This window comes from Microcaecilia unicolor, chromosome 2, assembly GCF_901765095.1.
Source record: "Microcaecilia unicolor chromosome 2, aMicUni1.1, whole genome shotgun sequence".
Classification (NCBI taxonomy): domain Eukaryota; kingdom Metazoa; phylum Chordata; class Amphibia; order Gymnophiona; family Siphonopidae; genus Microcaecilia; species Microcaecilia unicolor.
In genome coordinates, this window is record NC_044032.1 from 500,937,697 (window position 1) to 500,950,258 (window position 12,562).

Consider the following 12,562-nt stretch of genomic DNA (forward strand, 5'->3'; position numbering starts at 1 on the left):
AATCTTCCTTCAACCCTTGCCACTCTTTCTTCCTTTTCTAAACTCACAGAAGGAAACTGTATATCTTCTCTCCTCCTCCACACACTGCTGTTACATGTAGGACACACCCACATGCAAATACTATTAAAATATGACAGCAGACTGCTCTGCCAAGAAGCCATCGTCATGCTATGACAGCTCCAGACCTCTTGTAAAAATGTGATTGTTAAAGGTAGGTGCTCTTTTCTGTGCATTGCTCAGAAATGACTGTGCATCACTTGAAATGCTCTTTTTAATACTAATCAGTTTGTTATAATACATTTACATAGATTCGGTTTACGCTTTATGGTCTGTGTCCCGCAATTGACAAGATGGATTTGGATTTGCATAGGCTGGAGTGAGCTTCGATGGCAACTTCAGTAGTTGGAAACTAAGGACAGGGCTGGGCGGACTTCAACAGTCTATGTCCCAGGATTGCCAAAGAAAGTCAATGATCAAGTGTTTTATATCACATTCATTGTTGGTTTAATCATGACTTGATAATGAGTGTGACTGTTGGGCAGACTGGATGGACCATTCAGGTCTTTTTCTGCCATTATTTACTATGTTACTATGATTCTTATTGGCTGCTAATGCGAACGGTAAAAACCATGCAAAACCCCTTTGTGCATTATTCGCTGAATACCGTGCATGCTAAACTGGCTAGAACCAGTCAAAAATCAGACATTGCTAGCATGGTATGTGTTGTGCATCGGCCACTTAGAGGCATTAGAGTCAGAGAGGTCATTAGCATGAATGTTAAAGTCCCCAAGAATGAGGGAAGGGGAGGATGGTGCTGGAAAGAAGGAAAGCCAGGAGTCAAAGTCAGTGAGACAGGACTAGAGGAACTTTACAGCTATTAAGAGAACCAATAAAGGAATCCTGTGCAGAAGGAAGGAATCCTCAGGAGCTTAGCCTAGAATGGGTGGCAGAGCTGGTGGTTGGGAGGCGGGGCTAGTGCTGGGCAGACTTATACGGTCTGTGCCGGGGCTGGTGGTTGGAGGTGGGACTAGTGCTGGGCATACTTATACGGTCTGTGCCGGGGCTGGTGGTTGGGCGGCGGGGATAGTGCTGGGCAGACTTATACGGTCTGTGCCAGAGCTGGTGGTGGGAGGCGGGACTGGTAGTTGGGAGGCGAGGATAGTGCTGGGCAGACTTATACAGTCTGTGCCAGAGTTGGTGGTGGGAGGCAGGGTTGGGGGTTGGGAGGCGGGGATAGGGCTGGCCAGACTTATATGGTCTGTGCCCTGAAGAGGACAGTACAAATAAAAAAGTAGCACATATGAATTTATCTTCTTGGGCAGACTGGATGGACTGTGCAGGTCTTTTCCTGCCGTCATCTACTATGTTACTCACGTTACTATGAAATACAGGAGGGAGACCTGGTGGTTACAAATGAGGAGAGCATTTCTGATGTCATGGTGGGTGACATAGGAGCCAACTTTTCAAAATTATTGGGGGTGCTAAAGCCAATGGAAATGACCTTTTCCTGGATACAGTCAAGGAGTCTGTTCAATACCAACTGGGATCCAGTATCTAGTAATATGATTTGGTGTGGTTCAGTGAAACCACAGAGAATGGCAATTCATTCAGTGCAAGAGTCCTAGACTAGAAATTTAAACTGAGGATTTGGAGAAGTATCTCAAGGAGTCATTACTGGATGGGAAAAGCTTAGAGATGAAAGAGCAGTGGGCAGACTAAAAGAAGAAACTGTAAGGGCAACAAACCTTTTTGTTAGGAAACAAAATGTAAGAGGAAAGAGAAGCCACTGTGGTTTTATAAGGGGGTGACTGCAAAAGGAAAGGGGAACTAGGTTAGTGATAGTATCCATAAATTACAAGAAGTCACAGAAAGAGGAAGACAGGCAACCTTATCAACTGGGAAAATACTCAGAACAATAGTGGAAACTTGAAGAAAAAAAAAGGGACAAGATTTTCAGCTGTATTAGGGTTGGCAGTTTCCTCACCCCTTCTTCGTTTCTCTGTCTGTGGTATATTAACTAAGGTTTCTGTGTGTAGGTGGAATCATATTTTCTTAAAGGAAGAGGTATACCTGAGTCCTCTAAATGGCATTTGATCCTCTATAAAATCTGTATGTTGGAAGAAGTATTTTGTGCGACAAGTCCAAAGGGGATGTAAGGGAGTGACATAATCAGTAGTGAGGGGCTATAATGAGAGATATCGGTACTGGACATTGTCTGATATGGTGGGCTTCAGTAGCATGGAAGGCCTGCATCCTGCAGAACCTAAAAGGGAAGCAAAGAGAAGAATTGTATCTTACAGATACAAGGGGAATAACAAGAATCAGAGGAAAAATGAGATAGGAAACACTAGCTAGTCAAACATCAGTGAAGAGAAAGGAGAAGACCTGAGAAGAACCTAGTGTTTTGAAAGAAGCTGTTGTTTTATGTTGGTCTTTTTACTTTGAAGAAATCACAGCAATAAATTGTGTTTTTATTTAGAGATTGGCTTGGACAGTGACATTTATAATGTGCTTGAACCAGTGGAGGAAGATAATATCCCAAAGAGAGGACCTTGAGAGTCCACCCTCCACTTGCCAACAGGCTCCCTAAAGTTTTGTCTCCACTTCACACTGTACATCTGGTAGAAATGTAGTGGGATATACTGCCCATACCTGTTTGTATGCATAAGGTCTGCATCACCTAACTGAGACCTATCAACCAAACTCTGAGGCCAGGAACCATCTTTTTAGGACAATAATATCACGATTGTTACAAGACTTCTTAAAGCAATGGACTGACATTCCAAGGAACATCTGTGTTTTCTCTCTCTGGTGTGAAACCTACAGAGTGAGATTTACACTGACAGTGGTATGTGATCATCTTTGCTGTCAAACCAACACAGCGAAGGAGACAAAACGATTGCAAGATGATGCTCTAATAACTCTATTCTTTATTATCATCCAAGACTCAACATGGACTGTGTTCGGCTGTTAGACCTGTGTCAGGACTCTCAATAGGATGTATGTGAATATGACATCATAATGTGATGAACAACAGAAACCTGGCTAGTGCCAGCTTGCACAAGGTAATAGATCAAGGATTAATGGTACAGTATTTCACAAAACACTCATAATGCAGCATGTAACTATATGTGGTCCTAGCTGCCATCTTTTGTAAGGTGCCAGCAGTACCAGCTCTGATAAGAAGGACCATCACCAAGGCCAGGGGCCTCATTATATCATCTGCACAGGCATCCCTGTGCCCAGCTAATGACAATTACCATCTGGTTAGCTCAGTGATCCCAGTGGACCAAAGCTTTACCATCCACTGTCCATGTGCACACTTCATGCCAGCAGGCTTTGTCTGGCCAGCTCATCCAATCAGAGAACTGTTACACACATGTTACAATGTGCACTACATGAGGGACACTGACTGACAGGAGGGGAGTCTACTCAGGGAGTTAGACACAAGAGCTACACAGGCGATTGCCTGTTAGACTGAGAGACAGACACCGTTCTCTGCTGAGTGTTATTTCATTAGCCAACATGTAGTCCCTCTGAGTACCACTGAGGGGCTGAAGCCCTCAGTGCTCATAAAGGAACTGAACTATGAATATGTGCCGTACTGAGTAAGAAACAGTACTGGGTAGCATCTTAGCTTCAATTAATTTAGTTCCAGAAAGAGCTGTGTGCATTCTAACTTCACAGCTGATAGCTTCCACAACGAGCACAGACTTGGAGCAGGCCAGCATATCTACACGGCCTTGTCCAGGAGCCAACTGAAAAATTTGGAGTCTGAGAGGGAAAGGAGAGATCTGCTACACAGAAGGTGCCAAAGGAGTTTTCCAGGCAGCCTACAGGGTGAGGTTAGTTATTCTTCCTATAGTTGGGCGAGATAGAAATCATTGCCAAGTTCCAAGTGAGTCAGAAACTTTTGGCATGTGGTCTTAGGTTAGCACTGGTACTTATGTCTCAGGAATAATTATTAGTTGCACTGATATTGTTACCTTACTGTTCTACCATGTACTGATAATTTTCCTATTATATATTCAAAATTACCAATACATTGTAATATATTTCCAAAGTGTGGCATTCTTCTCTCATATTGCCAGCAAAACCTTCGTCAGAACCTTTTTCTTTGTTTTGGTATCACTGTAGGGCAAAATCATATTCGAAACAGATCAGACAAACCACATACTCTAATCAGAGTAATTATTAGCAAATCACCTTATTAGCTCTATAGAAAGCCCACCAGTTGCAAAGGCTCTTAAATAGGTATGTTACTGACAGAAGGAACAGCACAAGTGGCTTTGTCAGCCTGAGAGGTGAAGGAAAGGAATATGTAGAAGAGGAACTGAGAAAAGTAGAATTGCTAAAATATTTCTGTTTAGTGGGCAGTGAGGGAGGGTTTGGAGTAGGACCACATAAAATTGTCAAAAATAGGACTGGAAGCATAGGAGCCGTGGGTGCTTGAGCACCCCCAATACTGAGAAAATTCTTTATGTGTGTCCAGGGAGGGGTTATTTCCACTGGGCTTAGCACCCCCAATAATTTTGAAAAGTTGGCTCCTATGACTGGAAGTATGACAAACCTCAACAGTGTTGGAAGAACTTGTTCATGAGAATCAAGCACAACTAAAAGTAGATAAAACAATGTGGTTGGATGGGGTTGCACATAAAGATATTAAAAGAATCTGGGGAAACTCTGGCTACCAGGTGTGGCCAGTGGGGGATACAGAGAGATGCAGGGCCATGTGCATTGTGGAGCCTCATTTACAGACGTCAATAGGAGAAAAAAACTGGGCAATGTGTGAAAAATGCAGTCATTCACTAGTAGACCTGACTCTGCTGGCTAATCTATTGGCTGACCTTTTCAGTGCTTCTTTAGAACAGGGGCCTAGCCATGGGGGGGGGGGGGGGGGGGGGGGGGGGGAGCGGGCTCAAGGGCCTGGGCTCCTCCCTCCCCACTTTGGGCTCAGGCCCCCTTCAAAATTGTGGCACCAGATGCATGGCTGGCAGGGATGCTATATCCCTGCTAGCCCAAGAAATTTGCTGTCTGAGCCCCCGTCCATGCTGTCTGAGCAGCAGGAGGTGGGTGGGGTGCTCCAGCCACCAATGTTGGCACTTCTGTGCATGCTCAATTCATGCATTAAACTGAACATGCGCAAATATTTGAAAGATATTAATCTGCAAATGAACCTTTTCCGGAGACAGGAAGGCGGTAGAACTAGAGGACATGAATTGAGGTTGAAGGGGGCAGACTCAGGACTAATGTCAGGAAGTATTTGTTTCATGGACAGGGTGGTGGATATGTGGAAAGCTCTCCCGTGGGAGGTGGTGGAGATGAAAACAGTCATTTATTTATTTATTATTTGTAGCATTTATACCCCGCTCTTTCCCGCTCGATAGCAGGTTCAGTGCGGCTTACAGAGTATGGTACAAAGTATCACAGATACAATACGAAGTATGTTACAAAGTATCACAGAGACAGTGCAAAGTATGTTACAATGTATCACAGAGGTAATACAAAGTATGGTACAATGTATCACAGAGATAACATAGCTATATAGAGTGGGAGAATAGTAAAAGATGTGGGGAAAGAATTGGAGTGTGGGTGGTACTGGTGGTGTGGTCTAGGTTTGAGAATTAAGTTGGGTCGTTTGGGTAGGCTTGTTTGAAGAGGTAAGTCTTCAGCATCTTTCGGAAGGGTAGATATTCATTGGTTTTTTGGATATGTCTAGGTAAGGCGTTCCAGAGTTGGCTGCCTATAACAGAGAAGTTGGATGCGTAGTAGATTTTGTATTTGAGGCCTATGCAGTTGGGAAGATGAAGATTGAGATATGTTCAAGAAGATTTGGACCAGTTCCTGGCTGGAAGATCAATCAAATTGGACATGTAGCTTGGAGATTCACCATTGAGGATCTTGTGGATCATTGTGTGGGTTTTGAAGTTTATTCTTTCCTTGATAGGGAGCCAGTGAAGTTTTTCACGAAGTGGTGTTGCACTTTCGAATCGTGATTTGCCAAAAATGAGTCTGGCTGCTGTGTTTTGGGCAGTTTGGAGTTTTTTCAAACATGCCTGGGATAAACACAAAGGAATCCTGCTGAGAAGGAATGGTTCTGTGGAATCTTAGCGGAGATTGGGTGGCGACACTGTGTAAAGCGGATCCTCTTTTCTCCTCAGGGATGCAGCCCTTTTACAAAACAAACTAAACAAAAACCCACTCCTGTATGGCTCCCCTTTTCCCCCAAAACAACAAACACTGCTACAGCTTGCAGGCTTCAACCGCTGCTTTCTCTCCCGGTCCCCTGGAGAGTAGCAGTAAAAAGAAAAAAAAACACACGGCTCAAGTCAGCCCTGGTTTCAAAACACAGTTCACTTTTAGCCACGCTTTAAATCACAGCTCAGTCCAGCTAGGCTTTCAAAACACAGGTCACTTTTAGCCAAGCCTTAAACACAGCACAGTCCAGCTAGGCTTTCAAAAACACAGTTCAATTTTAGCCAAGCTTTAAATCACAGCTCAGTCCAGCTAGGCTTTCAAAACCCAGTTCAATGGCTTTGCGCGGGCTCAAAGCCTAGGGTCCCACCCTCTTGGTCAGTCAGACTCCTACCTGACCTCCTCCCGCTTGACCTGGCTTGGCCCCGCTACTGCCTTGGCTTTCTCTGAGCCAAAGCTGACAAGTCCATCGGCTCTTTCAGGGCGCTCTCTTTCTCCACCCACCTGTTCCACCACCTCTTCCACCAGGTTGGAGAATCAGCCTTATTCCTTCCCCTGCGGCCCTCCTCTGGAGACTCCTGGGAATGCACATAGTTTCTCTTATCCCCTGTCTCCCTTGGGGCATGCTGGGAGTTGTAGTTCTTTATTTCTAGTTTTTTTCTGGGGAATGCCTGCCTATAACGGGGGTATTCTGGCCTATCCCAGGGTTCCTTTGGGTCCTGTCCTACATACTCTTTACATACCCCCCCCTTAAATTTCCACCCCCGCATTCTTTTCCCTCCTCCTCAGCATCCGGGACTCGCCGAGCCTGAGAGCGGGTAGTGACCAACCCTCTTTTTTCCTTAATACACTCGGTAAAGGGGGGCCAGTCCCTTCCCAAAATCATCTCCTGGGGTAGTCTGGGCAGCACGGCCATGGCTATCTCTATGTCCCCTGTGGGCCCCTTCACGTGAACCCTATGGAGGGTATAATGAGTACTGGCCCCATGTATACATTGAATAGCCACTGCTTCCTCACAGGTATCCTTACCTCCTGTCCTCCTCTTTCTTATTTGTTCCCATAACCTCCTAGAGATCATGGACTGGTCTGCCCCAGAGTCTAACATGGCTACAATAGGTAAACCCTCCACCTCCACCTTGGCGGTATACCGAGGCCTAAACCCTTGGGCAACCTGCGAGGTCCATCCCTCTCGACCTGGGCAATCCCTCCTGAAGTGCCCCTCCTTCCCACACTTATAACAGAATTTTCCTTCATACGAGGGGGCCTTTTTTCCGGGGCCTGAGGGCACTACGGGCTTTCTACCACCCCAGCCGTGATCGGGTTTCCCTCCCTGGTGATCTGGCCTAAAGAAGGAACTTTTGGAACCCCAGCCCACCACAGGTCGGGGCTTACCCCCCCCCCCCCCCCCCCCAGGTTGGGTTCTCCCCACTGTTGGGCTTCCAAATAACACTCCACCCCGGCTGTCACGGCCTCCACTGTCTTACAGCCCCTTTGGACCAATCCTGCCCTCATCTCCCTGGGAAGGCCCTGCAGGAACTGCTCCACTACCAATTCTTGAAGAATCTCTTCTGTGGTGCGGCTCTCAGGTTCCAACCATTTTTTTACCAAGTCCATCAGTCTAGTGGCCACCGCTTTAGGGGTTTCCCCCTTTTCCCATTTAGTGGCCCGAAACTTACTCCTATAAGCCTAGGTACTTAGTCCATATCTGTCCTTAATGGCCTCTCTCAACCTCCCATAATTGGCCGCGTCCGCAGGAGCCAAGTCTCTAAAGGCTCTTAGAGCCTCCCCAGATAATGAGGGCACTAACCGCATGGCCCACTGCTCTTGTGGCCATCCTGCGGCCACTGCCACCCTCTCGAAGGCGGTCAGGAAATCCTCTACATTATCCTGCTCAGACAACTTTCCCCAAGTAAGTGAGTTCAGGGATAAAGGTCCTACCACACCGCTTCCTCCTGGTCCCTGTCCAGTTGCGCTGGCTCCACCGCCCCTGGGAGCCTCGATCCCTCGCTGAAAAAAGTCCTGGAGCATATTCAGCACCGGTTGTTGCTGCTCTCGGGCCGCCGTCAAGGAGTCTTCCACCATCTTCCTCATCAGTTCTTGCTGTTTCTGGAACTGCATTGTCATCCACGCGAAGATCTCCTTGGGGTCCATCCTTGCTCCGGAACCGCGACTCCTGGTGGGAAAAAAAAAAACAGAGGACACCTCCAAGTGCGGTTTCACTACTTATGCTTCCCCTTTTACTAGGATCCCTTTATTTCCCCCAATCTAGGCCCCGCTTACCGGAACCCCAGACGGGTCTGCGCCTTTCTCAGCGTTGGCCCCTCCGTCGGGCTTTTCTGTCCTGCTGGTCTTGGCCTCCTCGAGCGACAGGTCCGCGACGATATCCCACTTCTGACACCAATTGTAAAGCGGATCCTCTTTTCTCCTCAGGGATGCAGCCCTTTTACAAAACAAACTAAACAAAAACCCACTCCTGTATGGCTCCCCTTTTCCCCCAAAACAACAAACACTGCTACAGCTTGCAGGCTTCAACCGCTGCTTTCTCTCCTGGTCCCCTGGAGAGTAGCAGTAAAAAGAAAAAAAAAAACACACGGCTCAAGTCAGCCCTGGTTTCAAAACACAGTTCACTTTTAGCCACGCTTTAAATCACAGCTCAGTCCAGCTAGGCTTTCAAAACACAGGTCACTTTTAGCCAAGCCTTAAACACAGCACAGTCCAGCTAGGCTTTCAAAAACACAGTTCAATTTTAGCCAAGCTTTAAATCACAGCTCAGTCCAGCTAGGCTTTCAAAACCCAGTTCAATGGCTTTGCGCGGGCTCAAAGCCTAGGGTCCCACCCTCTTGGTCAGTCAGACTCCTACCTGACCTCCTCCCGCTTGACCCGGCTTGGCCCCGCTACTGCCTTGGCTTTCTCTGAGCCAAAGCTGACAAGTCCATCGGCTCTTTCAGGGCGCTCTCTTTCTCCACCCACCTGTTCCACCACCTCTTCCACCAGGTTGGAGAATCAGCCTTATTCCTTCCCCTGCGGCCCTCCTCTGGAGACTCCTGGGAATGCACATAGTTTCTCTTATCCCCTGTCTCCCTTGGGGCATGCTGGGAGTTGTAGTTCTTTATTTCTAGTTTTTTTCTGGGGAATGCCTGCCTATAACGGGGGTATTCTGGCCTATCCCAGGGGTCCTTTGGGTCCTGTCCTACATACTCTTTACAACTGATAATTGGGATACAAAACGGGAGCTGGGCAGACTTCTACAGTCTATGCCCTGATCGTGACTGAATAGATAGGGATGGGCTGGAGTGTAAATTTTAAGGGGCTTCGATGTACTTCAGAACTTAGTACAAGAACAGTACTGGCAGACTTCTATGGTCTGTGCCCTGAGAAAGGCAAGGAAAATCAAACTCGGGTATACATATAAAGTATCACATACCATTTAAAATGAGTTTATCTTGTTGGGCAGACTGGATGGACCATACAGGTCTTTATCTGCCGTCAATTACTATGTTACTTTGTAGAAGTGCTGGCTTTGGAGACTAGAGCACTGGATGGCTTTCTTGCTGCTATGAGGAAAGGCTAAAGCGGCTAGGGCTCTTCTGCTTGGAGAAAAGGTGGCTGAGGGGAGATATGATAGAGGTCTATAAAATAATGAGTGGAGTTGAACGGGTAGATGTGAAGCATTTGTTCATGCTTTCCAAAAATACTAGGACTAGGGGGCATGCGATGAAGCTACAATGTAGTAAATTTAAAAACGAATCGGAGAAAACTTTTCTTCACTCAACATGTAATTAAACTCTGGAATTCGTTGCCAGAGAATGTGGTAAAAGCGGTTAGCTTAGCGGAGTTTAAAAAAGGTTTGGACGGCTTCCTAAAGGAAAAGTCCACAGACCATTATTAAATGGACTTGGGGAAAATCCACTATTTCTGGGATAAGCAGTATAAAATGTTTTGTACATTTTTGGGATCTTGCCGGGTATTTGTGACCTGGATTGGCCACTGTTGGAAACAGGATGCTGGGCTCAATGGACCTTTGATCTTATGTACTTATGCTCAGGCAGCACAGGTTTCTTGTAGAGAATCTCTTCAGCTGGTGGGGGAGGGGGCTTGAGCATCCCCGCTAGAAAAGGTGTGATTTAGAAGGGGTGAAGGTGTGGAAGTGGTGTGGAGAACTGAGAGAAAATGCTTGCTCCCCCAGTCCACCCCTGCCCCTCCCCCCCCCCCCCCCGAAATTATGTTCTGGCTTTGCCCCTGCTTTAGAACTGGGAGAAGTTCCAAAGGACTGGAGGTGGGCAAAGGTGCTTCTTCACAAAAGTGGAAGTAAGCTAGAGACTGGGGACTTCAGGCTGGTAAATTTGGCTTTGCTTGTGACTACATCAATTAAATTGCTAGTAAAAGAAAGTGTAGTTTCTGTAATTCAATGGAATCTAGAATCACCAGAATAAGGTCTCAGTTAAATCTCATCGATTTCTTTGAGTGAGTGTTCAGAGTTAGGATAGCATTGGCAACAGGAGACAACCTTTGAAAATGATTGGGGTGCTAAACCTAACAGAAAGGACCCCTCTCTGGACACACTCAATAGGTTTGCTCAATATTGGGGGTGCTCAAGTACCCATAGACACTGTTTCTCTAAGCTAAGTGGGAGTCTTCCAACTGCAATGCTGCCAGTGGGGTGCAGTGCTTCAATATTGTGTTTTCAGTTGCAAGGGACAGGCAGGTTCCCTGGAGTCCTGCAGAGCTTGCCGGTCCCTCACTATTGAAAATGTGATAGTGAAACAGCATCCCCTTAGGCAGGACTATAGCTGGAAGACTCCCATTCTGCTTAGAAGAAACAGTGATCACAGAGCTGGCTCCTGTGGTATTGGTTATGGTGTTCTTTGATGTGGTTCTATGTAGCAACTTATAAACACACTGGTACATAGGAGCCAACTTTTCAAAATGATTGGGGTGCTGAATTATTATTATTTTTACAGGTTATGCATTCTCCCCTCCCCCCTGCCCCCTCCCCCGTCCCCCCTCCCTTTTGTCCCCCTCCACCTCCCTCCGAGTTCCAGGCCCCCTCCCTCTGAGTTCCAGTCCCTCCCAGTTCTAGGCCCCCTCCCTCTGAGTTCCAGGGCCCCCTCCCTCTCAGTTCCAGGGTCCTTCCCTCCCAGTTCCAGGGTCCCTCTTTCCCTCTGAGTTCCAGGGTCCCCACCCCTCCCTCCCTCCCAGTTCCAGGGTCCCCCTTCCCCCCTCCCTCCCTCCCAGTTCCAGGGTCTCCCCTCCCTCCCAGTTCCAGGGTCATCATCCCTCCCTTCCTCCCTCCCTCCTCCCTTTGAGTTCCAGGCCCCCTCCCTCCGAATTTTAAAAGTCATCTAACTTACCTCGTCGGGGTTAGGGCAGCAGCAGCGATAAAAAGCATGCAGGCTCGGCTCAGTGCTTAGTTGTTTTTCCTTCTCTCTCAGCTCTGGTCCCGCCCTTGCGGAAACAGGAAATGAGGACGGGACTAGAGCTGAGAGAGAGAGAAGGGAAAACAACTAAGCACCGAGCCTGCATGCTTTTTACCGCTGCTGCCGCCCTAACCCCGACGAGGTAAAATAGATGATTTTTAAAATTCGGAGGGAGGGGGCCTGGAACTCGAAGGGAGGAGGGAGGGAGCGAATGAAATTCCGGTGGGTGAAATATTGGGGGTGCTCGAGCACCCACGGAGTCGGCGCCTATGCACTGGTACCCTAGGTGTGAGCCATAAAGTGACAGGGACAGATGAGCATGAGGAAATAAAGAGAATTGGTAAACAAAGTTCAATCCAAAGAAAGGGGGCTAGTATAAGAAACATAAGAAAAGCCATACTGAATCAGACCAAGATCCATAAAACCCAGCATCTTGTCTCCAATAGTGGCTCGTCTGGATCATAAGTATCTGCCAGATCCGAAAAAATAGATCTATTTCTCAAAGTTCATATCTAGGGATGAACAATGACTCTCCTAAATCTGCCTGGCTTTTTATGGGCTTTTCCTCCAGAAACTTGTCCAAATCTTTCTTGAATCCCACTAATCTTGTTGCCTTGACCACATCCTCTGGCAACAGATTCCAAAACTTAATTATGCACTGTGTGAGATTCATTCGCATATGGAAGGATGACTCCTTGTGGTAGTATCATGAAACTACTGCTAGGGGTCATCGGTGACATTATAGATTTGGGCACCAATCCAGATGGCAGCAGAGGAGGGTCCTTGCTGCCTGGGTTCACTTAACCACCAATGTTGATCTTGGTTAAGTCCCATGGAAGGGTCAGGGAGTGTAGAGAGGGGTGTCAAGGTACAGTGGCAGAGTTGGTTGTGCCAGCACCCTGATGTTGATTGAGGGTCAGGTTGTCATGGTGGAGGGAGTGCTGGGATCT

General features: G+C 47.2%; 1 long non-coding RNA gene across 1 annotated transcript; it reads left to right on the forward strand.

Annotated features, from left to right (window-relative positions):
• The first annotated feature begins 1,449 nt into the window (after nucleotides 1-1,449).
• Nucleotides 1,450-10,798, forward strand: LOC115462593. Its single transcript, XR_003940897.1, has 3 exons — nucleotides 1,450-1,524; nucleotides 5,568-5,569; nucleotides 10,766-10,798. It is a non-coding gene; the product is annotated as an uncharacterized LOC115462593 (long non-coding RNA).
• The last annotated feature ends 1,764 nt before the right edge of the window (nucleotides 10,799-12,562 follow it).